The sequence below is a fragment of the Protopterus annectens genome, chromosome 5.part0 (genome assembly GCF_019279795.1).
Source record: "Protopterus annectens isolate FY-2018-M chromosome 5.part0, PAN1.0, whole genome shotgun sequence".
Lineage (NCBI taxonomy): Eukaryota > Metazoa > Chordata > Ceratodontiformes > Protopteridae > Protopterus > Protopterus annectens.
The window spans coordinates 44,469,420-44,494,807 of NC_056735.1; the positions used below are offsets into that span (position 1 = coordinate 44,469,420).

General features: G+C 40.3%; 1 protein-coding gene across 2 annotated transcripts in view; it reads left to right on the forward strand.

Annotated features, from left to right (window-relative positions):
- ACP6 (acid phosphatase 6, lysophosphatidic) overlaps window positions 1-25,388 on the forward strand; it is a 725,976-nt gene that overhangs the window by 220,234 nt on the left and 480,354 nt on the right. The gene's annotated exons all lie outside the window — the stretch shown is intronic.

Consider the following 25,388-nt stretch of genomic DNA (forward strand, 5'->3'; position numbering starts at 1 on the left):
AATCAGACAGTGCTCCTGGGTTGCACCTGAAAAGAGGCTTGCGCATAGTGTGTTTTCCCAGTCAAAAATGGATAAAATAAAAATAAATATAATTGTATAGGAGTTAGTTGATCTATATCTGTCATTTTGTGGCACAGGCTCCAACATTGATGATGTGTTATTGCATTTTTCGCTGCTGTAAGGCCTGCTGTTTCGTGTGGTTTTGAAGAGCCTGAGACATAGTTCCAGAAACTGCTGATTTAGTAACAGTTTCTTACTTTATTTAATGTTTTTTCTGTAACATTTTTCTCCTCTGCTTCCCAACCATCAAGCCTCCCCAGTAGTACATGGGCTCATTCATTCCCTGATAGTGAAAATAATTCTCAAATCTGCCAGGGTAGGAGCTTGCACATGGCGGATCCATGCATTGTTTACTTTTCGTTTCACTAGTTAGGCGTGTTCATACTTCCAGATCAGGAGCAACCCATGTTTATAAGCTGGGCTACTTTGAGTCACTAGTTAGGCATTCTCACATGTCCAGATCAGGAGCAGCCCATGTTTATAAGCTGGGCTACTTTGAGTCACTAGTTAGGCATGCTCACACATCCAGATCAGGAGCTACCCTTGTTTATAAGCTGATCTACTTTGAGTCACTAGTTGGGCATGCTCACACGTCCAGATCAGGAGCAACCCATGTTTATAAGCTGGGCTACTTTGAGTCACTAGTTAGGCATGCTCACATGTCCAGATCAGGAGCAACCCACGTTCTTAAGCTGGGTTACTTTGAGTACCTTATGCCTACCTAGTAGAAGCCTCTCTCCCATGGTTTTACGAGATCTGTATTCCAAGGTGGGAATATGGAGTTTGTAAAGGACCCCTAACTCTGCCTTTGTACACATCTGCTGCTGATACAGTAATGGTAGGCAAAGTATCCTTCTGTCTATGTGGTGATATGCAGTTCTTAAAAGTCACTGCTTTTGGTAAAAAGTCTGAAGTGCACATTAAAAATCTGATTTACATACCCCATTTTGGCAGTGAACCATAAACCAAATCCTGTCAGCAAAGACTACTCAGTGCCCCTGGCCTTCCCACAAATCAAGAGTCCTTCCCATCCCATTGACAAATATTGGCGGTAAGTCTTTATGCCTGCCTTCACAGTAGTCCTGTATATAGTGTCCTTTGTCCCCCCAACCTGTGCTGTCAGTGATTGAAACCCTATCTCAGCCTTGATCAGAGTAATTTGCTATTGGCCTTTCCTTATCATACAGTCAGCATCATAGTTACCTGTAGATCGATTAATAACAATCTTGGGGGCCTATTAAACTTGGACATTCTTCCCAAAGGTGAGGATCAAACCCTGTAGCCTGTGTCTGTAAGGTAAACATGTTAACCATTAAGCCAGTCCACAAACTCAATACAGTAACGTTTCCCTACTCACACACAGTTAGCCTGTAAGTGCTCAGAGGCCCCTTCTTACCTCATTCCAGCACGTGATGGATCAGAGGTCTTCACAGTGCAGTTATATTTCTCTTGACTTCTTCAGCATCGTGCTTATGCTTTTATTTTCTAGCAGTACTCACAGATAAGCTAACAGCAGTGAGAGTAGCCCCGTCATATATGCCATCGCTTTTTAGTAGCCCATCAGGTACCTGTGGTTCATGGTGTGTAGCTCCTCTTAAGGCACTCAGAGAGCTGTCATTTCTTTGTTTTACAAACGCACGCACACACGTGAAACAGAAGGGACAGACTTCATTCTACACTGCTCTTCCCTCTGTAGTACTGTAAGCATGATTAACCCTTCCCAAGGACTCTGAGCTGTCATGTGAAGGTCTGTGCTTTCTCCTCTTGCCCCCAAGCAAGTCCTTTAGCACCAAAGTCCATCACATAATCTGGGCTTTGATGTATTGTAGATAGAAACCTAACCTTTGTGCTTACAAGCCCATCACCTTCCTTTACATTTATAACAAGGGTGCATCATATTTGATCTTTTTCTTATGTTTGTTATATATTTTAAATGGTTGTCTTCTTCCCACTTTCTTTATGGCTATCACTTTTAAATCTAACCTTTGTGTTTACAAGCCCATCACCTTCCTTTACATTTATAACAAGGGTGCATCAGATTTGATCTTTTTCTTATGTTTGTTATATATTTTAAATGGTTGTCTTCTTCCCACTTTCTTTATGGCTATCACTTTTGTCCATGTTACCATTACTAACCTCTCTTTCTTATGCAGTCTTGTGAATTCTTCTGTCACGTTGCCTAAAGCTTTGTAGGGGTATAGAAATATTGGGTCTACTTCACCCTGTCGAAGGCTGACAATATCGAAGCTGATATTGTTGGCACCAAAATGTCGAAAGCGAAAGTCATTGCGTGTGTAAACGGAAATCTCCGTAAGGGGAGATTTCCATTTACTGCAATGTAGTGTGATCTCGGAGTTGGCATATTTAAGTAGCTGGGGATGTAGGGGGGTGCAGGTGGGCTTGCCCCCCTGCATAGAGCAATTTGTGTTGTGTTTGGGTGTTTTTTTGTTTTTCTGTGTGTGTATTCGATGTTCAGGGATTTCAACATTTTCGTGTCGATTATTACGCTGTCGACAGTTTGAGTTTTCAACAGCGTAATATAAACGCAAAATATTTATGCAAACATTTCTGTTCAAAAATTCTAAATTTCCTTGATTTAATTGCATATTTCGGGCTAAGACATATTTCTCCATGCTATTTTTTTGCCTTTATATTTTAATGTCTTCTCAAATCTAATACTGTCTTAATATGCTCTGCTTAAGTCTCTTTTTCAGTCTGCCATTTCTGTTCTGACCTCAGTAATAACAGTAATTATTTGTGGTTTAACTAAATTACTATCCAACCGTCACATGTCTTTTTTGAACTCTAGCTTTAGACCTCTTTTTATGCAAGGTGATCCAAGTTCATAATCCAAAAATCTGTGTACCTTCATCTCATTGTATTACCCTATCTCCTTTTATCATCAGTCCCAAAATATTTGTTCTTTCTTCTGTAAATACTCTTTATAGTCTTTTCTGTATATTTTTTCTTATTATATATAGTATAGCATCTTGGTGCTTTTCCATTTTTCCAAGGTCTAACTTCCTTTAGCATAAAGACTTGCTTAATACTTTCATGTGTATAAGGCTGTACAAAATGCTATGTATATTCCTTTCCTAGATCTTCCCAAATGCCCATGTGTGATCCTGTTATTACCTTGTCAGGAACTATGCCTGTCGTGTGCTTCCATTTGGGCTTATATTCTGTATCCTGGATCAAATATATTAATCTAAATCTGGAAGTCACATACCACCCTGTCCTTTTGTCAGTATTTGTTTTTCCCATTGCATACTCTCTGTCTCTTTTGTTATCCCAACAAAACTCCTTTTCCATATTCCTCCATGTGTGATCTCTTGATTGATACATTATAAGCATGACCCAAAACCTCTTAATTGCATATATCTTTTATTTTACATATAGCATTTTGACTGATTTCTTCCTAGATTTCGTTAGCTGCTTGCTCAAAATCCAGTTTCAACCAAATTCCTAAATATATCGTCTTGCCATGACCTTACAAAAAGGGAAAGTTATGTACCATCTCATGTGTTGGGGCATAATTCATTACTGCACCATTTGTTTTTTGCTTCATTTATTTTATATCCTGCTGTAATACTAAAATATTTTGGTTTGTCAAATGTAACATTTTAAAATTTTAGACTGGTAACATATAATAGTATGTGGTGTGCAAAAAGAACTACTTTCTCATTAGTATTTCTACATTTATATGCAAAATATGTTTGTCTTATGCCCTTGGCTAATGGCTCTAAATATAAAGCATAGAAAGTGGAAACCCCTTCATAGTTCCTTTTGTAAGGTTAAATGTTTTAGACAGTTCACCTTCACACCTCACCCTAGCTTAATGGTGTCCATGTTTGTATAAACCCAGTACCTTAAAATCTCTGTTCATAAATTCACAGCTCACTTTGTCAAATGCTTTTTGATGTTCAAACTTATTAACATTATTATTATTATTATTATTATTATTGCACAGTGCATTCATTTAAATCATAAGGGTTTTGTTAATATTGTTTATTTTCCTACCTTTTACAAACCCGCACTGATCCAGGTCTATTTTCAGTAATATATTTGCCAAAATCATCATAAGCACTTTGTAATCGTGATTCAGAATCAAAATAGGTTTGTATGGTCTTTGATCAAGAGGATCTTTTCCCCTCCTTTGGTATAAGTTGCTACTTTCCAAGTCAAAGGTCTGTCCCCCCTGGGAATTTATTGTTAACAAATAGTACTGAGCTTTTATTATCTCACGCGCCTTCTTTTTCCTACTTCTATCGGAATATCACTACCAGTGTTTTCCCAATATTCTGGTTTCTCTTTGCTTCTTTAATTTCAGTTGACTTTGTTTTATATTGCTGCCTCTCCTTCTACTTCTGTTAACTGAATAAGTTGTAATTTTGTCAGATATTTTACCATTTCCTGTGTGTTATTCTCAACCTTTCCATCGTGTCTGTATAGTGTACTGTAATAATTTTCTATTGCATTAATATTTTTCAGGTTCGACCTCTACCCTACTATTCTCATTATTCCTGATTTTGGTTATCATCCTTTTAACATTTTGCTGCCTCAAACAGAGGGTTATTTTCAAAAAATCATTTTAAAACCATTGCTCTGTTTGCTCATGGTTTCTACGTAATCTTGCAAATAGACTATTTCGATTGCTCTTCATCTTTTTTGCATTCTACTTATTATTTTTGCTTCTATAAATCACATACATTTAAGCCCTCTACATAGCTACCATTGGTCAGATTCATTAATCCCTACACTAAGTGTACCCAATCTGTATTCAAGAACATCCCTACCACGTTTTTTGTGCTTTCTAGTCACTCAGAAAGATTACACTTGGTGTGCATGTAGTCTACACTTTGTGGTAACCTTTATAAAGCTCCCTCTATATTTAAGGCCCCAAGATAATTGGTAGGAAAACTAAAATTAGGAGGAAGATGGTGTGGGTTATGCTTGTGTTGTCTGTTCACTCAGAATGGTGTACAGTTACTATAGATGTTAATAAATCACAGGGAGTGACTATTATTCCATATTTCATTTTAACCACGTTTCTAAGATTCAGTTTAAAATTATCCAGATTCTTTGTAAGCTCTTTTCTGCTGAGGATCAAACCTAATAAGATTTCAGTTAGTTTGCTTTATGCAATCACTAAGTGGTTTTCATTTCAGAAGATGTACTGTTTACGAAGCTTAATTTGTATAGATGCATGGTCTGAACACTGTCATAGGATGTGTTTTTATGGCTCAGACCATGTTACAGTATTCTTTTGATAATGTAATATCTGTCTAATCCTGCCCAAGGACCATATGTCACTGAAAAATATGTATGTTCTACTTCAGTCTGTCTAGTAAGCCCAACATTCTGCATATCTTCTTTAAGTGTGTGCCTGCAGGTGGTATTGTGTGATATATGGGTCCTCCAGAGACGTGTTACTTATTTCCTGATATATTATTTGTCTGCCTGCAGGTGGTATTGTGTGATATATGGGCCCTCCAGAGACGTGTTCCTTATTTATTTATTATTTATTTATTTGCATTTGTTAACCGGGTTGGTCCAGCTGGGTAAGAATTACCCTTTTTCAGTGGAGACCTGAGGGGAAAAGCCCCTAACAGACATACAAATACATACGAATAGAGACAAATTAACAATATTACAGAGGAAAACAATATTATGGGTACAATGGATAAGAAAAACAAACAATGAAAGTTTGAGAATATGAGTAAGGTAGGCCAGAGGCATGCATGCAAAATATTTATGAAAAGGTGTTCTGAGCAAGATCTCTGAATTAAGTTAAAGTAGGCAAAGAAATTATGATTTAGGTGTGGAGTTAGTAGTGTGCGAGTTTTAGGTGGGAGCATGTGAAGGACATTCCCATTTGGAGGAGAGATGGGAGAGAAGCATGGATTTGAAATTGTTGTGGTTAGGTATATTACGTAGTGGTGTGGGGAGATTGTTCCATAGTTTGGCTATAGTGTGGGATATTTCCTGATATATTCTTTGTCTGCCTGCAGGTGGCATTGTGTGATATATGGGCCCTCCAGAGATGTGTTCCTTATTTCCTGATATATTCTTTAAGTGTCTGCAGATGGTATTGTGTGATATATGGGCCCTACAGAGACATGTTCCTTATTTCCTGGTATATTCTTTAAGTGTGTGCCTGCAGGTGGTATTGTGTGATATATGGGCCCTCCAGAGACGTGTTCCTTATTTCCTGATATATTCTTTAAGTATCTGCAGGCGGTATTGTGTAATATATGGGCCATACAGAGACATGTTCCTTATTTCCTGATATATTCTTTAAGTGTCTGTGGGTGGTATTGTATGATATATGGGCCCTCCAGAGACGTGTTCCTTATTTCCCGATATATTCTTTATGTGTCTGCAGGTGGTATGGTGTGATATATGGGCCCTCCAGAGATGTGTTCCTTATTACCTGATATATTCTTTTAAGTTTCTGCCTGCAGGTGGTATTGTGTGATATATGGGCCCTCCAGAGATGTGTTCCTTATTTCCTGATATATTCTTTAAGTGTGTGCCTGCAGATGGTATTGTGTGTTAGATAGGCCCTCCAGAGACGTGCTCCGTATTTCCTGATATATTCTTTAATTGTCTGCAGGTGGTATTGTGTGATATATAGACCCTCCAGGGACATGTTCCTTATTTCCTGATATATTTAAGTGTGTGCCTGCAGGTGGTATTGTGTGATATATGGGGCATGCAAAGACGTGTTCCTTATTTCCTGTCTGCAGGTGGTATTGTGTGATATATGGGCCCTCCAGAGACATGTACCTTATTTCCTGATATATTCTTTAAGTGTCTGCAGGTGGTATTGTGTGATATATGGGCGCTCCAGAGACATGTTCCTTATTTCCTGATATATTCTTTAAGTGTGTGCCTACAGTTGGTATTGTGTGATATATGGGCCCTCCAGAGACGTGTTCCTTATTTCCTGATATATTCTTTGTCTGCCTGCAGGTGGTATTGTGTGATATACGGGCCCTCCAGAGACGTGTTCCTTATTTCCTGATATATTCTTTGTCTGCCTGCTGGTGGTATTGTGTGATATATGGGCCCTCCAGAGTTGTGTTCCTTATTTCCTGATATAGTCTTTGTCTGCCTGCAGGTGGTATTGTGTGATATATGGGCCCTCCAGGGACATGTTCCGTATTTCCTGATATATTCTTTAAGTGTGTGCCTGCAGGTGGTATTGTGTGATATATGGACCCTCCAGAGACGTGTTCCTTATTTCCCGATATATTCTTTATGTGTCTGCAGGTGGTATTGTGTGATATATGGGCCCTCTAGAGATGTGTTCCTTATTTCCTGATATATTCTTTAAGTATCTGCAGGTGTTATTGTGTGATGTATGGGCCCTCCAGAGACGTGTTCCTTATTTCCTGATATATTCTTTAAGTGTGTGCCTGCAGATGGTATTGTGTGTTAGATGGGCCCTCCAGAGACGTGTTCCTTATTTCCTGATATTTACTTTAATTGTCTGCAGGAGGTATTGTGTGATGTATAAACCCTCCAGAGACATGTTCCTTATTTCCTGATATATTCTTTAAGTGTGTGCCTGCAGGTGGTATTGTGTGATATAACGGCCCTCCAGAGACGTGTTCCTTATTTCCTGATATGTTCTTTAAGTGTCTGTCTGCAGGTGGTATTGTGTGATATATGGGCCCTCCAAAGACATGTTCCTTATTTCCTGATATATTCTTTAAGTGTCTGTCTGCAGGTGGTATTGTGTGATATATGGGCCCTCCAGAGATGTGTTCCTTATTTCCTGATATATTCTTTGTCTGCCTGCAGGTGGTATTGTGTGATGTATGGGCCCTCCAGAGACATATTTCTTATTTCCTGATATATTCTTTAAGTGTCTGCAGGTGGTATTGTGTGTTATATGGGCCCTCCAGAGACATGTTCCTTATTTCCTGATATATTCTTTAAGTGTGTACCAGCAGGTGGTATTGTGTGATATATGGGCCCTCCAGAGACATATTTCTTATTTCCTGATATATTCTTTAAGTGTCTGCAGGTGGTATTGTGTGTTATATGGGCCCTCCAGAAACATGTTCCTTATTTCCTGATATATTCTTTAAGTGTCTGTCTGCAGGTGGTATTGTGTGACATATGGGCCCTCCAGAGATGGGTTTCTTATTTCCTGATATATTCTTTAAGTGTCTGTCTGCAGGTGGTATTTTGTGATATATGGGCCCTCCAGAGACGTGTTCCTTATTTCCTAATATATTCTTTAAGTGTCTGCCTGCAGGTGGTATTGTGTGATATATGGGCCTTCTAGACATGTTCCTTATTTCCTGATATATTCTTTAAATGTCTGCCTGCAGGTGGTATTGTGTGATATATGGGCCCTCCAGAGACATGTTCCTTATTTCCTGATATATTCTTTAAGTGTCTGCCTGCAGGTGGTATTGTGTGATATATGGGCCCTCCAGAGACGTGTTCCTTATTTCCTGATATATTCTTTGTCTGCCTGCAAGTGGTATTGTGTGATATATGGGCCCTCCAGAGACGTGTTCCTTATTTCCTGTAATGTTCCATTTTCCTCCTTGTACAGTGTATCCTTGAAGGAGGTCTGTAACTTCTCCCATAATATTCTTTTTATCTTTTCTCACTATATTTGGTGGAATATGTAGTGCAACCAGTGTAATTGTTACACTCTGCCATATACTTCTCACGAAATAAATCTTGCCTGCATGTCCTTCATTTGTTTCCCCATCTTTACTCGTGTACCTTTTAATTTAGATCTCTTATTTTCATTCTGCTTCTAGATCAGAAAACAAACCTTCATTTTCACTTTTCTTTAAAAATGGTTGTCCTGTATGTCTCAGGTGCATTTCCTGTAACATTATCTGTACATTACTATTGCAGTTATAAGTCAGTATCTTGTCCTGTATTTCCTGCTAAGTAGGCCATTAGCATTCCAAACCAATAAGTCAAATTGTACCATTGTAAAGTTTGTATTTTATTCTACTTAACTTATATTTGTCACCTTTCTGTTACAAATTGGTCCCCATAATCTGTTTATATCACTTTTTTCTGTTACTTTATATACTTTTGTGCATTGTCCCCAGTGAACTTTAATCTCTTAATATATGATTCCCTCCCTACCCATCAAATAAATGTATATTAAATATTAACATGCTTTTGCAAGACAATACAACTGGCACTCAGTGCAAAACGGCTTTTTCTAGTCCTCTCTAATCAGACTTGAACCCTGATTTAAGTCATCTGGCTAGATAACAGCTATTCTACGTCACTTGATCTGTTTATTTTGCTTAACTCCAGCATTTCATTTTTGAAGTTGCCTCTAGATAGCCAGGCTTTCTATACTCTTTCATATTCATTTCTTCAAGTTGTTTATTCCCAACAGCCAGTGCACATTTTTAACAGATCTCCTTTACCTTTCATTAGCTGTTCTTAAAGGGTAAAGCTCAACTCTTTGAGATACATTAACCCCACTTTCTTGCAAGGAAGGTACGTTGCATTCCAGTAGCACTGGAGACAAGTTAGTCTGTGGACTGAGAATCTCCCATTCTGAAACCACATGTGACCAAACAGACAACATGAAATTAAGTAGTGCCCCCCCCCCCCCCAATGGTAGTTACTGAACTGAGTGGTTTTAAAATGTCTTCAATAGTGCATTTTTTGTATTTTAATTATGCTGCTAACAACCTTGTTCATACATACATTTCCCTGTGTTCATCAAACTTCCTTCAGTGAGTTTTTCCAGTGCATTATTTTTATGACTCCAGATATCTATCCTACTTATTGTATGCATCACTAAACCTTAGTGCATGGATTGCCAGAAATAACTCTCCAGAATATTGTATGTTGGTTTCCATCACATTTTCGTTTCTTTCCATGCGTCACCCCTTTACTTCTTTCCACTTCCTTATCTGCTGTCATAGTTCATTTATTAAAAGCAGCAGAACACAATTTGCAGCTTTAAAACATGGACTTTTATCAAACATCATTCAGTATATCCTCTGTCAGTTAGATATAAACTTTCATTTTAAGTAAAATTTGAGATATGATACTTGTGTTACATTTATATTAATCAAATATTTATTTTCTGTTTGGTATTTACCAGTTTTAATGATTTTAAAGTATCACTCTAAATGCAACCCGCATTTTGATAATATCACATCCGTTTATCACTAAATGCAACCCGCATTTTGATAATATCACATCCATTTATCACTAAATGCAACCCGCATTTTGATAATATCACATCCATTTATCACTAAATGCAACCCGCATTTTGATAATATCACATCCATTTAATACTAAATGCAACCCGCATTTTGATAATATCACATCCATTTATCACTAAATGCAACCCGCATTTTGATAATATCACATCCATTTATCATTTTTTAAAGAATGTCCCCAATCACTTCTACCAGTACATTGTATTTTATGAACTCTCCCACTTTTTTGAAAACTGTTTCATCTTATTTGATTTACCCATCATTTTCTTTTGGGAAACTGGTAAGGACTTCACAGGAAATCTCTCTGTTTAGATGTCTATAGTCTGCTTTTCAATACCTGTTGATGGTTGCTTGTTACCTCACCGCCTTCCCCTTCCTGCAAATCTTTTTTCTCTTTGCCAGTTCATCTTATGTCTGTCAGGAGTCTGTGTGAGTTTTTAATCCAAGTAGACAGTAGACTCTAAATAATGCAGGATGCAATAACGTGAAGTTTCATTTCATTGCAGAGTCTTCTGGAAGGAAGGAAAGCATGTCTGTTAGTTTGTTTGTAATGAAGTCATTATAATGAAGTTGTTATCCACAGAAACCCTTGTGTCTCCAGCCTCCTTTAGCTCTTTTTTCTGCAGGTTAATCAGTATAGATCTTGCTTGCTTTCTCAGTTTCAGATTAGGAATGCTTAGTCTATGTGCTTTTTCTATTCTAATATCAGCAATAAAATGTCCAGTCCATGTGCTGAGGCATTTTCTCATAAAGTCTTTATAATCCATCCCTTCATTTTTTTCAGGTTCTACTGTAAACCTTAAGTTGTCTATGTATAAGGTATCCTCATGTTTATCCAGTTTCTGTGCCAGTGTTTTCATATTTTAGTTATTCCACTGTGTTTCTTTCATCTCCTTTTCAACAGTTTGCTATCAGTTGTTTTCTTTGAAGTCCAGGTTAAAACATCATCCTTCTCCTGCAATATTCTGTTATTTGTCTCTATATTCTAACAGTGAAGCACTTATTTTTAAAAATCTCAGATCACATTTGGTCAGTCTTTCTTTGTATGGTGACTGAAGTGGTTCCTACTTCTGCTTCCATTACCATCTGCGTTTCTTACCTCAGCTTCACACAGTGATTTCTTTTTTGTTTTTTTAAAACAAAAACATCTTTATTAAATTTTAATGTATAGCATAGGCAATCTTACATTTATAAATGAAAATAAGCTGTAAAGATACAATCTCATTTGCAAACATTGTCTTACAAATCTTGTCATCACAACTGTAGCTGCAAACATTATACATCACTTTTAATATATCCATTTATTGTCAGTCAACCATTATATAGATCATTCGAATCCTGCCTTCTTTTAAACATTGTTCCTTCTCTGCATGTATTGATCCTGCATTTCCCACTTTTTCCTATGTAATTTTCTCCTACCGTTTTCCAAAGATTCCAGTTCCATTTGTTTTATCTCTGTTACTATCTTCGTTATTTCTAGTAAAGTTGGTTTACACTTCGATTTCCATTTTCTAATAATTGCTTTTTTGGCAGCCATCTGAATTACATTCATCAAGGCCTTACTATATCTATGCAATTCTGATTCTGTATCATAGCTCAAAAAAATTATTTCCCTAGTTACTCCAGTTTGCATACCCAGCATCTCCGACAGTGCAGACTGCAGGGAATCTTTAAAAGTCCGCAAACTCATTACACTCCCAGAAAATATGTTCCCAGTTACCTCTTTCTTCCCCATCACACCTCCAACATTTGGTGTCAACCTGAGGAAAAATTCCTTGGAGTCTGCTTCGGTATAAAAATACCTATGTAAACACTTCCAGGCAAAGATCTTAAATCTTCTAGATTTTGTTGCATATTTGGGTGACATACATATATCCCCCATAGTTCATAGGTTCATATGTTCATAGATTAGTACTAGGCTAACTGTCCTTGTGGACCACTTTAAGCCTAGCCAGTTACCCCATGTGAGAATCAAACCCTGCACCTTTTGTTTGTAAGGTAAACACCTTAACCATTATTCCATCCTCCCACAATTTTTTTGTGAATTGCTTATCCTGTCTTTCTTTCCAATCCTTCCTAACCTCCTCTGATTGATTCTTATAGTTATCATGCAATATTTTATATGCTGTACAATTATTCCTTTTTTTAACTGCAACTTATATTCTAGATTCTACCAAAAACTCTTATCAGTGCTGGTCTTTCATTTAGGACCCCCCTATTTATTTCTCTTTGCCTTTACTTTGATATCAATCCTTGATATGGAAGGTAATCTCTGACCTGTGGTCCAAATAAGTTCTTGGCCTCTTCCCATTCTATCATCCTTCCCTCTCTAGTTATTTGCTCCCAGTACCTTGTTCCTTTGCCAATTTTCTCCAATATATTCCCACCTCCTCTTGCCTATTGTCTGTATCCCTAATTGCAGTCGTCCCTTTTGGCATTCCCGTATTGGCTTAGTTCTTAGAATACCTTCTGCTACTTTATGAATACAATATTCTATACGATTAGTATTGTTCTCCTTAAAGGTCAGCATCTATAATACCAGTCTCTCCCTGTTACTTGGGCTTCCCCCATGCCTCATCTTCATCTCTTTCCATTTTGAATTATACTTTTCTACTTGTGTTGTGTATAGGAGCCTTAACTGTGTTGCTCTGAAATACCCCTTCAAATCGGGTAATCCCAATCTGCCCTGTTCTACTGGAAGAATCAGCTTATCCCACTTGACTCTTGCCATCGTCCTCCTGTCCCAGTAATCCTTCAGCTCTGTCCACAACTTCTTCTCTGGTTGATAAAAATATGTCCCGCCTGTGTATAAAACTAAATTGATTGAAAACATTTTAACTGCTTGTATCTTAATATCAATATCCATATAACAAAGCTTCTATTTCCTAAGTTTTTGTATTATCTTTTGTTTAGTCTCTTCCCACATATCTTCCGCTGCGATGCTGATATCATTTTAATCCATATTCCTAAATACTTCATTTTCTTATGTCCCCATAAGTATGGATATTGCTGAACCAATTTGTATGTGGCTACATAGTTTACCGCTATTGCTTTTGTTTTAGCTTCATTAATTTTGCATCCCAAAAAGGTTTGAAACTGTCTCAGTATGTTCCACAGCACTGTAATGTTTTTGGAGCTTTTCTCCCCAGGACTCCATTGAAAACAGGTTCATTTTGGCCCAATGGACTATCCTGGTAAACCAACTTAAAATAAATAAATAAATAATGTCTCTTTCTGGTTTTGTCAGGTATAAAATAATGTCATCTGCAAACAGAGCCAGCTTTTCCTTGATTACCATACCAATTATATCATTGACTTTCTGAGTCCCTTATTTTCTTTCCCAATGGTTCTAAATATAATGCAAATAACAAAGGGGAGAGAGGACACCCCTGCCTGGTTCCTCTGCTCAAGCAGAGATTATCAGAGAGGACCCCACCCACTTTAATTTTTGCCTCCGATGCCTCATATATCCTCCTAATCAACCTTATCATTTTATCAGGGAATGGAAATGCTTCCATTGCTCTGCTCATAAAGTCCCAGCTTACTTTGTCCAATGCTTTCTCTACATTAAGACCTACCTACAGCAATGGTATTTCCTCACATTCTGCTTCCTTTTGGATCATCACTGTCCTGTTAATGTTGTCAACTGTCTGCCTCCCCTCCACAAAACCGCATTGATCCATATCTATCAATTCTGAGCTGCACACAGTGATTTCAGTCTTCTTCTGAGTTTTCTCAGTTATGTTTCCTTTTACTTCCCTTCTGTTCTTTGTTGAACTGGGTATCATAGGCAGGTAGTAATTTATATTAATAGTTTACAACAGTTTGCAGGCTTTGTTTTAAAATGCCAAATGTAGTAAAAGAAAAAAGAAAAAACAACAAGCAGGAACCAACACAAGAAAGTTTAATCAAAATCTCACTCTGACTCAAGCGCTTCAGCAAAGCCTTCAAGGAGTACAATAAATGCCTTATCCCATCCATTTTAAATACACACATCAGTAAAACAATTATCCTATTAAAACACATAAAACATGTTCTAAATTAACAGTCTCTAATTACATTCAAGATTAAGACCCAGAGGAGACAAAGTACCATACTTCAGTATAAATATACTTTCTTTATATAGCAGTCTATTATTATACACTCTATCTGAACAAAAAACAACAGGATTTTTTCCAAAATAGTGGCATTTAAGCCAACCAGATCAGCAGTGTGAACCTGCATAAAATGTTTAACAACAGGACTATCCTCTTTTTGTTTCTTAATATTCCTTGTATGTTCTGGAACTCTAATTTTAAACTTTCTTTTATTTCCCCTATATATACAAGACCACATATTAGAATATGAGTTATTAATACAAAAAGGCTTCCGATTAGGTTATTTTTCATGTCTTGGTTTAGACAGAAATTTTAATTCACAGGATGGAGAGTTGGCTGTGTTTTTTTTTTTTGTCTCCCTAAAATCCATAAGAACAAGCTTAATCCCCCTGGAAGACCAGTAGTCTCTGAACAAAAGTTTGAGTGAGAGTGATATTTTGATTAAACTTTCTTGGGTTGGTTCCTGCTTGTTGTTTTTTATTTTGTTTTAAAATGTTCTGTGTTTAGAGCTTGTTTTTAGCTGCTTGCACTACTACCATCACCTTGGAATCTCCAGTTTGTTGAGTCTAAATTTTGTGCCAAAGATGATGGATTTTGTTTGGAATGGTTCAAAAGTAGTTTTTTTTTTTTTTTTTAGAAATCCAAATTGAGAGTTGGTTAAGGGTAATTATAGGTGAATCTAGGCTGATACTGTCTGTACATTGTTAACCAATGAACTGGTAGCTGCAGGCTCCTTTATTTCAACAGCAGTGAATCTTTTACTTCTTGAGCTCCTCCCCTTACCCATAACACTCTTCTTCTACCTTGACTGCCAGGATCTTGTTGCCGCCTTCAGCTATTCAGCACGATCTGGTGCTAGATTGGGAATAGGAGAAATGTTGTTGTATTTTGACAGTAAGACAAGTCCTTAAAATTTGATTTTTCTCTGTGTGGAAGATTTTCAGTCCATATATTTCTAGTTAATCACTGTATATTAATCAGATCAGACAATAGTAGTAGAAGTAGCGAGCGTAAACTCGTCTTACGTCAAAACAAAACAAAATGTAATAATAGAAAATATATAATTGTACAGCATTACTAAGTATTCGAAAGTAATCCAAGCAAGGCAGGCAGTCTGTTTCCAGTCGAAAATCCTATATTAAGTACACAGACAAGCGATCCAAGTAAAACAAAAATAGAGTAATAATTTCCTCACAAGCTTTCTAAATATATATGTACTTTTTATCAGGTATGGGAGTGGTTTATTGTGCTATAAAACAAAGTGTTAGTGGTACACATGTTAAATTTACATCCCTTCCCCCATTAGTGTGACATTCGAGTTGGTTCTGCCCTACCTAGTAGCTGTCATAATAATATATAACCCTTATGTACTTTAAATAAAATTTATAATGATGTGGTACCTCTTATTTAACCAAATTATTAAGTAGATTATTAAGTCTGTGATTTTAGCCAAAAATATTTACCACATGGCTGGAAATATATCAACCTTAGTTCATTTGGCAATTAAAAAATATATATAAATATATACATATACATTTTGCATGTAAAAATCAGTTTCTATTTTCATAACCTATTGTTAACAGAGATCGCTTTCGTCCTTCTAGACTTCTTCAGGTCTGTGTACAAGAACCCTAAAAACATATATAATTGTATAATTAGTTAGTATTGTTATTACACATCATTTTGAATAAAGTGGAAAAAAGAAAGAACCAGAAAAAAATAAAAATAAAAAAAATGTATGTATGATGATGGAAACAATATATACATTTAAATTTCAACTGATTTAAAATGGTATTTAAAACCAATTTGTAGAATAAAATAAAATACAATTAGTCATGTAAACAATGTGGCGATTTTCTAAGTTCCAGTGCACTTTTAATTGAACAGTAGTAGTTTAGTCCAGGCTTCCTAAAAGAGTTCATCTTTAATTGCCACATGAGTTCATGTTTCTCCAGAATATTCGGGATGTCTCCTTCAAGATCACCCATGTCTATGCGATCCAGGATCTGAAACTTAAAACCTGTGTGTCTTTTATGGGGAAAGGGATATGAATTTAACATGTGTACCATTAACACTTTGTTTTACAGCACAATCAACCACTCCCATACCTGATAAAAAGTATATATATATGTATATATATATATATATATATATATATATTTAGAAAGCTTGTGAGGAAATTATTACTCTATTTTTGTTTTACTTGGATCGCTTGTCTGTGTACTTAATAGAGGATTTTCGACTGGAAACAGACTGTCTGCCTTGCTTGGATTACTTTTGAATACTTAGTAATGCTGTACAATAATATATTTTATATTATTACTTTTTTTTTGTTTTGACTTAAGATGAGTTTACGCTCGCTACTTCTACTACTATTGTCTGATCTGATTAATATACAGTGATTAACTAGAAATATATGGACTGAAAATCTTTCACACAGAGAAGTTTCTTACACTGTTTTGTCTTTGGACCCACTATACTTTAGTGGGTTGTTTTGAGACTTCGGGGATACCATGGGGATTACTTGTTTTTTAAAATTTGATTTTTCTTACAGTTCTATGACATCTTCCTCTGGTATATTTTTTTCTGGCTCTTCTTGCCACTGTTATAACTTTTGTGTAAAATCTCCCATTCTGTTTCAACCTCCATCTCTCTTCTTACCCAGTCAAGAAAAAAGGATCGAGGTTCTGTACCTGGTATCCATTTATATATCCTTGTCTTCTGATTGTGAAGTGTTTTTACTTCGTATTTTGCTATTACAATCAAGCCATAGTGAAAGAGAAAGTGGGAGAGATCTTAAAAGCCGGGCCTTTGGGTTCAAAAAGTTTAGTAAGTGTGAGATAAGATCCCATCCAAAGACTCAAATAAAATATGTGTTGTTTGTCTTGGGGGTTGGACAGTTGGATGCTGAAGGACAGATTTGTAGGTACTTCAGTTCTAGGTCTGCACTTGATCATAGAAACAACTTGGTATTAAAAGTTTTACTCAAAACTGTCACTGGTGCCAGCATGTATGCACTCCTACCTTTTAACAGTTTCTTTGAAGTGAGAAAGGGGGAAAGAAAAAAGAAAAAGTATTTAGAAGATGTTCAGCAGCCTGTTTAGAAAACTTTCACTGGTTAAGGTTCCTCATATTCTTCTCATCATGCGTATTAACCACTTCTTCCTACCACTCTTTTCAGACTAAACAGGATAAGTTTTCGTCTATAGACTCCACTTTGAGAAGAAAAGTGGGCAGCTTTTCCTTGGATCAAAATTCTCTAGATGTATGACATCCTGTCCAGCTTCAGTTTTGTATCCTTCTGCTTCTCTGTGCATCTTCAAAGCCCCAAACAGTTGGGACTAGGAAAAAATGCTGACAACCTTTGCCAAAGCTAATTTCAGCTAGATGTTCTGCTGGCCCCCTTTGTGCCTATAACCATGTCCCTGCTGTTATTGTTCATCTCCTGGGTCTCGTTTTCTGCACTGTGCATTTTACAACTGACTGGAGATCATGTGCAGAGGTCCTTGACACCCTTGGATATTTTTTCCTCGATGCCAGCTTCCTGGCACTGGTGGAGATGTCCTCGTCAGTGGTCAGTCAGTATCAATTGGTCAGTAGCGGCATCAGCCACAGTGGTTTCTAGGCCCTTGTTAGTGTTGATGCATTCTGTACTAAATGCTTTAGTGCCAAAGTCTGCCCCATACCCTCAGTATTGGTGTTGTGTGTGTCAGTCATTTGGTCCCTTCCTTCTCCACTTCATTGTCTGGATGTCCTCTGTGCCTGTATTGCCGGAGTTGGTGACTTCAGTCCCAGGCACCATGACTAAGCCCTCACTGTCAAGGAGACCACCAGAAATTGGCCATTTGAAACAGGCACCTACTCCCTTTGTTCTTCCCAAATTGAACACTGATGTAGGACCTGCTAGCAATTCATCTATCTTGCTCTTTCATGACCAAGGACCTGACAGATGTACAAAGTATGTTAGGCCTGGGTTAGAGTCTCTCCAAGGAAGGTTGGATGTAACCCCCATGCATACCAAAGAGGACAGCATGCAAGAGGAAACTCCACAACTCTCCACCCGAGCCTCACACCCTAGACAGTCATCTAGACAAAGGGGAAGCTTTCCCTCAAAGCCCTCCAAAGGACCTCAGATTCAGGGAGGTTTTGAAGGTGATGAGACAGAGTACATCATGTCTCATTGACCCCACCTCCCCAGAGGAAGAGATCCTAAAGGAAGTCTACAGGTCCTCACCCCCAGTGGCCTGGGTGGTTCCCCTGCTGATCAGTTAATAATCCTGATGTGCATGCTAGAGCATGTAGGGAGGGGGGACATTGTTAACTTGATCTTAAAAAACTAACAGAGTGTTGTAGACTCTGTGGAGTCAGCAGCCACCAGAAGACAGGCTGCAGAGGATGCTCAAGCCATACATTCTCCAAAGACTCCTGAATGATGGATAAGTTTAGAAAGCATGTCTGTACATTATGCATGTTTGCTATCTGGGCTATGAACTACATGATGCGTATGGTTCATTTTCAGAGTGACCTGACAAGACCTTTGCCTCCATGAAATACTCAAAAATAGTTGGAGACTCAAGTGGCAACCATGAACTCAGTTGCATTGTTCTCCATGCATCTACTTTGTAACACCACAAATGGAGCATCTTGTATCACAGGATCAGGCAATACAGTGAGATGACAAACAAGGGTGCACTTAACTGGATTTGTGGAGCACTTCAATGTGACCTAATTTAATGCCCCTTTTGATGGTGCTACACTTTTCAGACAAGAACTTAGACAGATTTTTACAATGTGAGCTAGAAGACAGAATGTTGACATCTGCTGGGGTGACGTTCTGTGCTCCTCAAAGATCGTTTTAGAGGGACTAGAAGGGTGCTAAGAACCTTTAGTACTGGAAACCCCAATAGCCCCAGCAGAAGCAACATTTTGACAGGAATTCCCAGGGTGGAGGGAGTTTTTATAATGGTGCTGCCCTACAGGCAAAAGTGTACTACAGCAACAGAGTTTCCACAGTCATACTGGAAACACAGTATAACCCCTGAACTGTTGCCTGACTACCTCACTCTGGAGGCAGTCTATGGACATGGCTCCTTGAATTTGACTGTGTGGTGGGCCATCAGGTAGGACAATTGGATCAAGGAGATTGTATCCAGAGGTTATACTACACCATTTTCTCACTACCCTATATAACCTTTCTCCCATCCTCCTTGGCAGGGAAGGGTAGTGGAACAGTTAGTTGTGAGCCTCCTCTGAAAGAGAAACATCCAAGATATCCCACCATATCAGAGAAGATAAGGATTTTACTTAAGATTCCACTTGCTGCTAAAAAAGTCTCATGACCTCCAGTCAATTTTGGACCTCAGCTGTAAAAATCATTATGTAAAGTAAGAAAACTTCCGGACAGACACTTTGCAATCTGTCCTTCCTTGTTTGCAGGAAAGAGAGTGGATATGTTGTTTGGATCTTCAGGACATCTGTCTTCATATCAAAATAGCCAAACTGCCCAGAACATTCCTGCACATTCAGGTGAGAGATAGTCATTACCAGATCAGAACCCTGCCTTTCGGTCTCTCCAACCCCCCCCCCCCAAATATTCTGTAAATGCTTGGTTCCAATAGCCACACATATGTACCTACTAGTGAACAAAAGCTTCCCATAGTTGAATGACTGAATTATCATGGTATAAATAAAAGGGTGATTAATGTTAACAAGGGAGTTCTTACTGTGGCTGTGTTTATCTTTGGGGATGACCATCAACTTTCTCAAGCATCAAATGGACCCTTCCCAGAGCCTGTTGTTTATTAGTTACCAAGTACAGACCATTTTATAGCTGGCTGTCATCCCATTGGACAAAGTTCAATCAGTAGTGCGAGCAATGCAAAATCTGTGCCATGAACCAAATGACATTGCAGCCACAAACCTTTGAGTTTTAGATCTTATGACAGCCACAATACAGACCATTCTGCATACCCGATTTGACATGAGATTCTACAGTGGACTTTGAAAGTTTAATGTTGTCAGTCAACAAAGCCAATAAAAAAGCAGTCAAGCTTTCAAAGGCCTACCTTAAACACCTTCCTTGATGGACATTTCTAGAAAGCCAAATGACAGGCTGTTCATTTCTACAACCATTATCAAGTTGCTACTCTAACAATGGATATATCCAGTCTGGAGTGCAGAGGCACTATAAAGACAGGACGATCCAAGGTGCATGGTCAGTTTATGAGGCCCAGCTGCATATAAACATTTTGGAGATGAGGACAGCCTACCTAATATTACAATCTTTCACATCGCTTTCTCCTAGCATGCACTTTGCTGGTAAAGCCAACATAATTGCAAACAGACTGAGCACACAGATACTGCGTGGTCTGTCAACTCTGCTGACAGTAGCATCTTCTGTCAATGGTAAAGGCTCGCTGCAAGCTGTTTGCTTCACTCTCCAGTACCAAATACAACAGCTTCTTTTCAATTCTCCCTCATGAAAGATACACATCAAGAAATGCTCTGGTCCATGTTTGACCCTCTGTGTTCCACTCTGCCTTCCGGTCTCTACCTATTATATGAAAATTCATATAAAAAAGTAAGATGTCCAAAGCAAATGTGATTCTCCTATCCAGTTTATGCCCTCACCTGGTTTTCCCTGCTTTAGCCTCATCTTGTAAGGAACCTTTCCTTCTATTGCAGTATCCTAAACAGTTGATGTTCATCGTGCATACAGCTGCAGTCATAACAGATGGTGTTATCCTGCCGTCAGGCGGGTCCTCGGTTGGCCGAATTCCAAAGTCTAGGTCCGGCGTCGGGTGTCGTCGCTTCTTCCCTGACGTCAGCGCGGCAGGGGTATAAAAGAGGCAGCCGACGCCATTTTCTCCAGTATTTCTTGCCGCGCGGTTCCCGAAGCAGAAGCAGATGTTCTTCATCTCACATTGCTGCAGTCCTTACACTTGGGTAGTCCGCTGTCCTCGGTCGGCCCGAATATCAAAGTATAAGGCTGACGTCGGTCAAGGCGCATTTGACTGACATCAGGACGTCAGGGTACAAATGCGCATGACCGACGTCATATCCTCAGTCTTTTTTGCCGCATGGTCCGATGCAGAAGCAGCGTTGCAAGTGCCGTTCGGCGTTCTGAAATTTTTCGAATTCGGAGTTTCAGACCGAGTTTCAGACCGAGTCAAAGTTGGCTAAGTACCCCGTTGGGGAATATTTTAGTTTTTTCTTGCCTCAGTGGTTTACCGGATGTCAGAAAAAGTGAATAACTGTATTTCTTGTGGGAAACAGATACCGCATAGAGAGGAACTGTGCCCAAGAAGCATATGCTTAAAATGGCAGAAGATTTGATTACTTTGATTAGAGGTTCTTTGCCCCCTCCTGATAAGAGACCTAGGGTGGAACCTGAGCTAGGGAGTTTTGAGCAGGCTTCGGATGTTTCAGAGTCTTCGGCTGAAGACTTGCAGGAGTATTCTCCTTATTCTGATTCTGATGTGGATGATTCTACTCCTTCTGCTTCTCCTCCTGAGGATTTTTCTTTTTCAGAGACTCTTCATTCCATGAGGGAGCATTTTAAGTGGGAAGGTCAGGACTTCTCTGATTCCAGGAAAAGGCTTAGGGAATTTTTGTTTTTACCCCAGCATAGGCCTTTGGCTATACCTCCTGTTCTGGATGTGGTGGAAGATGTTTTTGCAGAGGCTTCTCTTAATCCTGATTCTTTGCCTCCTGCTCCTGTTAAACCGGATAGGTATTACAGGGTGCCTGAAGCTCATAAGTATCTTTTTAAGAGTCCTAGGGCAGACCCAGAAACTGTTAGTCAGGGGCCTAAAGGTGTTAAGGCTTCTGTTGTCAAAAATCTGGTTCCTCCAGATGAGGCCAGGGCTTTGGATAGATGGGGAAAGAAAGTTTGTACTTCTTCCACCCTAGCTATGAGGGCTTTGAATTGCCAGATGTTATGTGATCCTATCTCGCCTACATTCTGAATGATGGGTTCGGAGCCGATCCCTCGGCTCCGACTCGGCACGCTTATGCCAAAGAGCGAAGTCTCTTATTGGCTGAGCTTACTATATCCCAGGATGCACCACTACCAGTCCCCCAGATCTCGTTTGCCGCTTCCCTGCGAAGACGTGGTCTCGAGCTGGCTGGGCTAAGTAGTTTATTAAACTAACTTTTCTGTCAGTTTTTTGCTGTTTTTGCTCACAAAAGCTGTTTTAACGGCTATCGCTAACTTTGTGTACGATTTGGATTTGAATTGTTGTGTGTGATTGGGTTCAGTTGGTTTTCGGCCCCCCCCTCCATCCAGGGCCTTCCCGGACTGTTAACCTTTATACTTACAGGGTCTCTAGTAATTATACAAATTGGTTAGAGTTACCTGTTCTTTTTACAAGAAGAGTTGGCATTAATTATTACTGTAAGCTTTAATTTATCAGCAGTAAAAATTTAGTGTACTTTCCTGTCAGAGTGACTAGATTTGTGTATCAACATGTCTCAAACCCCTAGGCCTTCGGGTTTTAAAAAATGTTCGAAATGTGGATTTAAAATGTCTATCACAGACGATCATTCGCTCTGTGTATATTGTCTCGGGGCAAAGCACTTGCAGGAGTCATGCAGTGTATGTCACGCTTTTTCCTCAAGGGTCCTCCAGGAGAGGAAAAATAAATTGATTTTAAAGGGGTTAGTTAAACCCTCCTTTGAAGAAGCCTTGGCATCCTCTCCTGCTCCAACCAAAAAGAAAAGGGCTTCGGTTCCGACCAGTCCGTCGGACCCGACTGCCAAGAAACTTAGGCAGGCCTCTCCTTCGGCTCCAAAGACTTCGGAGCCGAGGTTGGAACGGTCTGCCTCGATGCCACCAGTATCGACTCCTCTGTCTTCGGAGCCGATGGCTGGGGCATCGAGAGGCGGGTCACCTTCGTCGGCTCCACTGCTCTCGGAGCCGACAAGGGTCGCCCGCTCAGACACTTCCTCCTCGGCGCCGAAGTCTACCTCGGCACCGATGGAATCTGCTGTGAGTATTCCCTCGGCGCCGATACTCATCGAGTCGCCTCGGAGCCGGTCCCCTAGCCCTTTGGGGCCGATGGAGAGGCCTTCTCGAACCCGTTCTGTTTCCTCTCGGTCTTCGAGGATGTCGGATTCTGATATCGACAGGGTGCTCCAAAGACTGTTCCAGTCCCCAGTCTTCCAAAATTTGTTTCGGTTCCGACCCAGCTGGTTTCGAGCCGATGACCTTGGCCCACCCGTTGCCATTCCTCCTCCGACCGCTTGGCTCCGTGAGCAGGTGCTGTTGGAGCCGGTGGAGATTCTAGGGTCGGCTCCGACCCTTACTCCAACCGGCCTTCGGGTCCGAGTTTAGTACGCGGACTTCTTCGGCTGGACCGGGGTGATGTTTCGGGACCTATGCTTTCGGTTCCGAGCCTCCCCCTCGGTGCTTCGGCTGCGGGACTCCCGTCGGCTATCACGGCTCCGGAGTCCGGACACTCCCAGGATTCTGGGGGTCCGGCTTTCAGAGCCATGAGGAGTGCCTTGGCCAAGTCCTCTTCGGCCATCTCTCCGGTTTTACCAGCACCTTCCCTGGGCGTGGAGACTGGGTCTTTGGCTGTTCCCCTGTCCGTAGCCAGCGGAGCCCCGAGGCCTGAGGTTACCCCCAGTGGGGGTTCCCCTCCTCCTGAGGGTTCTTCGAGGTTATCTTCAGAGGCACCCCCAAGGAAGAGATCGTGCAAGAGGAAGCACGTGGACTCCCGAGTCTATAACATCGGACACTGATATGGATGATGCGGAGAGGTCCCGGAAGACGTCCAGAGTTGATGGCTCAGGTGCAGACATCTTAGAGATCCTCAAACAACGAGGGCTGGATATCCAAACCCCCTCTGCTGATGAATCAGTGCTCCTCAAGGCCTTTGGGGCTCAGCCCTCCGCCTCCTGGGTGTCTCCGCCCGACGAGCTTCTGGATTTAGTTTGTCGAAGGGCGTGAGAACATCCAGATACCGTGGAACCAGTCCCTTCTCGTCCAAATAAATTCTTATCTGCTCCCCCCGAGAAGGAGTTCCTTACTAAAGGCGTGGCTGTAGATGCCATGGTGGTGGCATCTGCTACACAACAGGTCGTGGCTGAGGCTTCAGCGTCTATCCATCCTCCTAATAAGGAGTCTAGGAGTATGGATAGGTGCGGAAGCGCACCCTGACTTCAGCGGCCTTTACCTTAAGGTCTCTGAACTATTTGGCACATTTTACAAGGCTTCAGAGGGATCTGGTCAAGGAGTTGTCAGATTCCCTCTCGGGTAACCTACCTGAGCAGCTAGCCCAGTCGGTTAGCTCTCAGTTGGCTATCCTTACGTCAATTTCTAACTCGTCCATGAGGCTCATTTCCTATGCGGCGAAGGCGGGAGAGCGGCAGGCACAGGCGTGGCTCTCGTGACAAGCCTGGCTCCGCTTGTGTCAGTTCATGCGGAGGCCTTCAAGTCTTCCTTCGCCGACGCTCCCTTTGATGGGTCCTCATTGTTTGGACCCAAGGTGAAAGACACCCTTACCGCTGTGAGCAAGAGGGAAAACGTTATCTGCCGTAGGGGCCCGTTATTCCACTCCCTTCGGCCTTACCCCAAGGCCAAAGGAGGGAAAATGTGGTTCGAAAATCTCAAGTTTTTCTCCCAACAGCAGGAAGATTCCCGTCCAGAGGCAGAGGGCGGGAAATTTTTCAGGGAGACGCCGTCCCAGAGGCGGCAGAGGGCCCCGCAATTCTGGAGACCGCAGTCCTTTCGTGGCTCTTCAGCCTCCCACACGACATGAGGGATTGCCCGGCTGTGCTGCTCGGAGCCAGTCGGGTGTCGCTTTGCCAAGCACCTAGAAGCCTGGGAGTCAATCACTCAGGACAGATGGGTGCTTCGGATCATTGCCGGAGGTTACACCATCCCATTCAAAGACTCACCCCCTCCGTCCAAGAGAATCCCGGGCCCTCCACCCAGTCAAGGGGAAATAGCAGCCGCAGAAGCTTTAAAGCTGCTAGAAAAAGGAGTCATCCAACC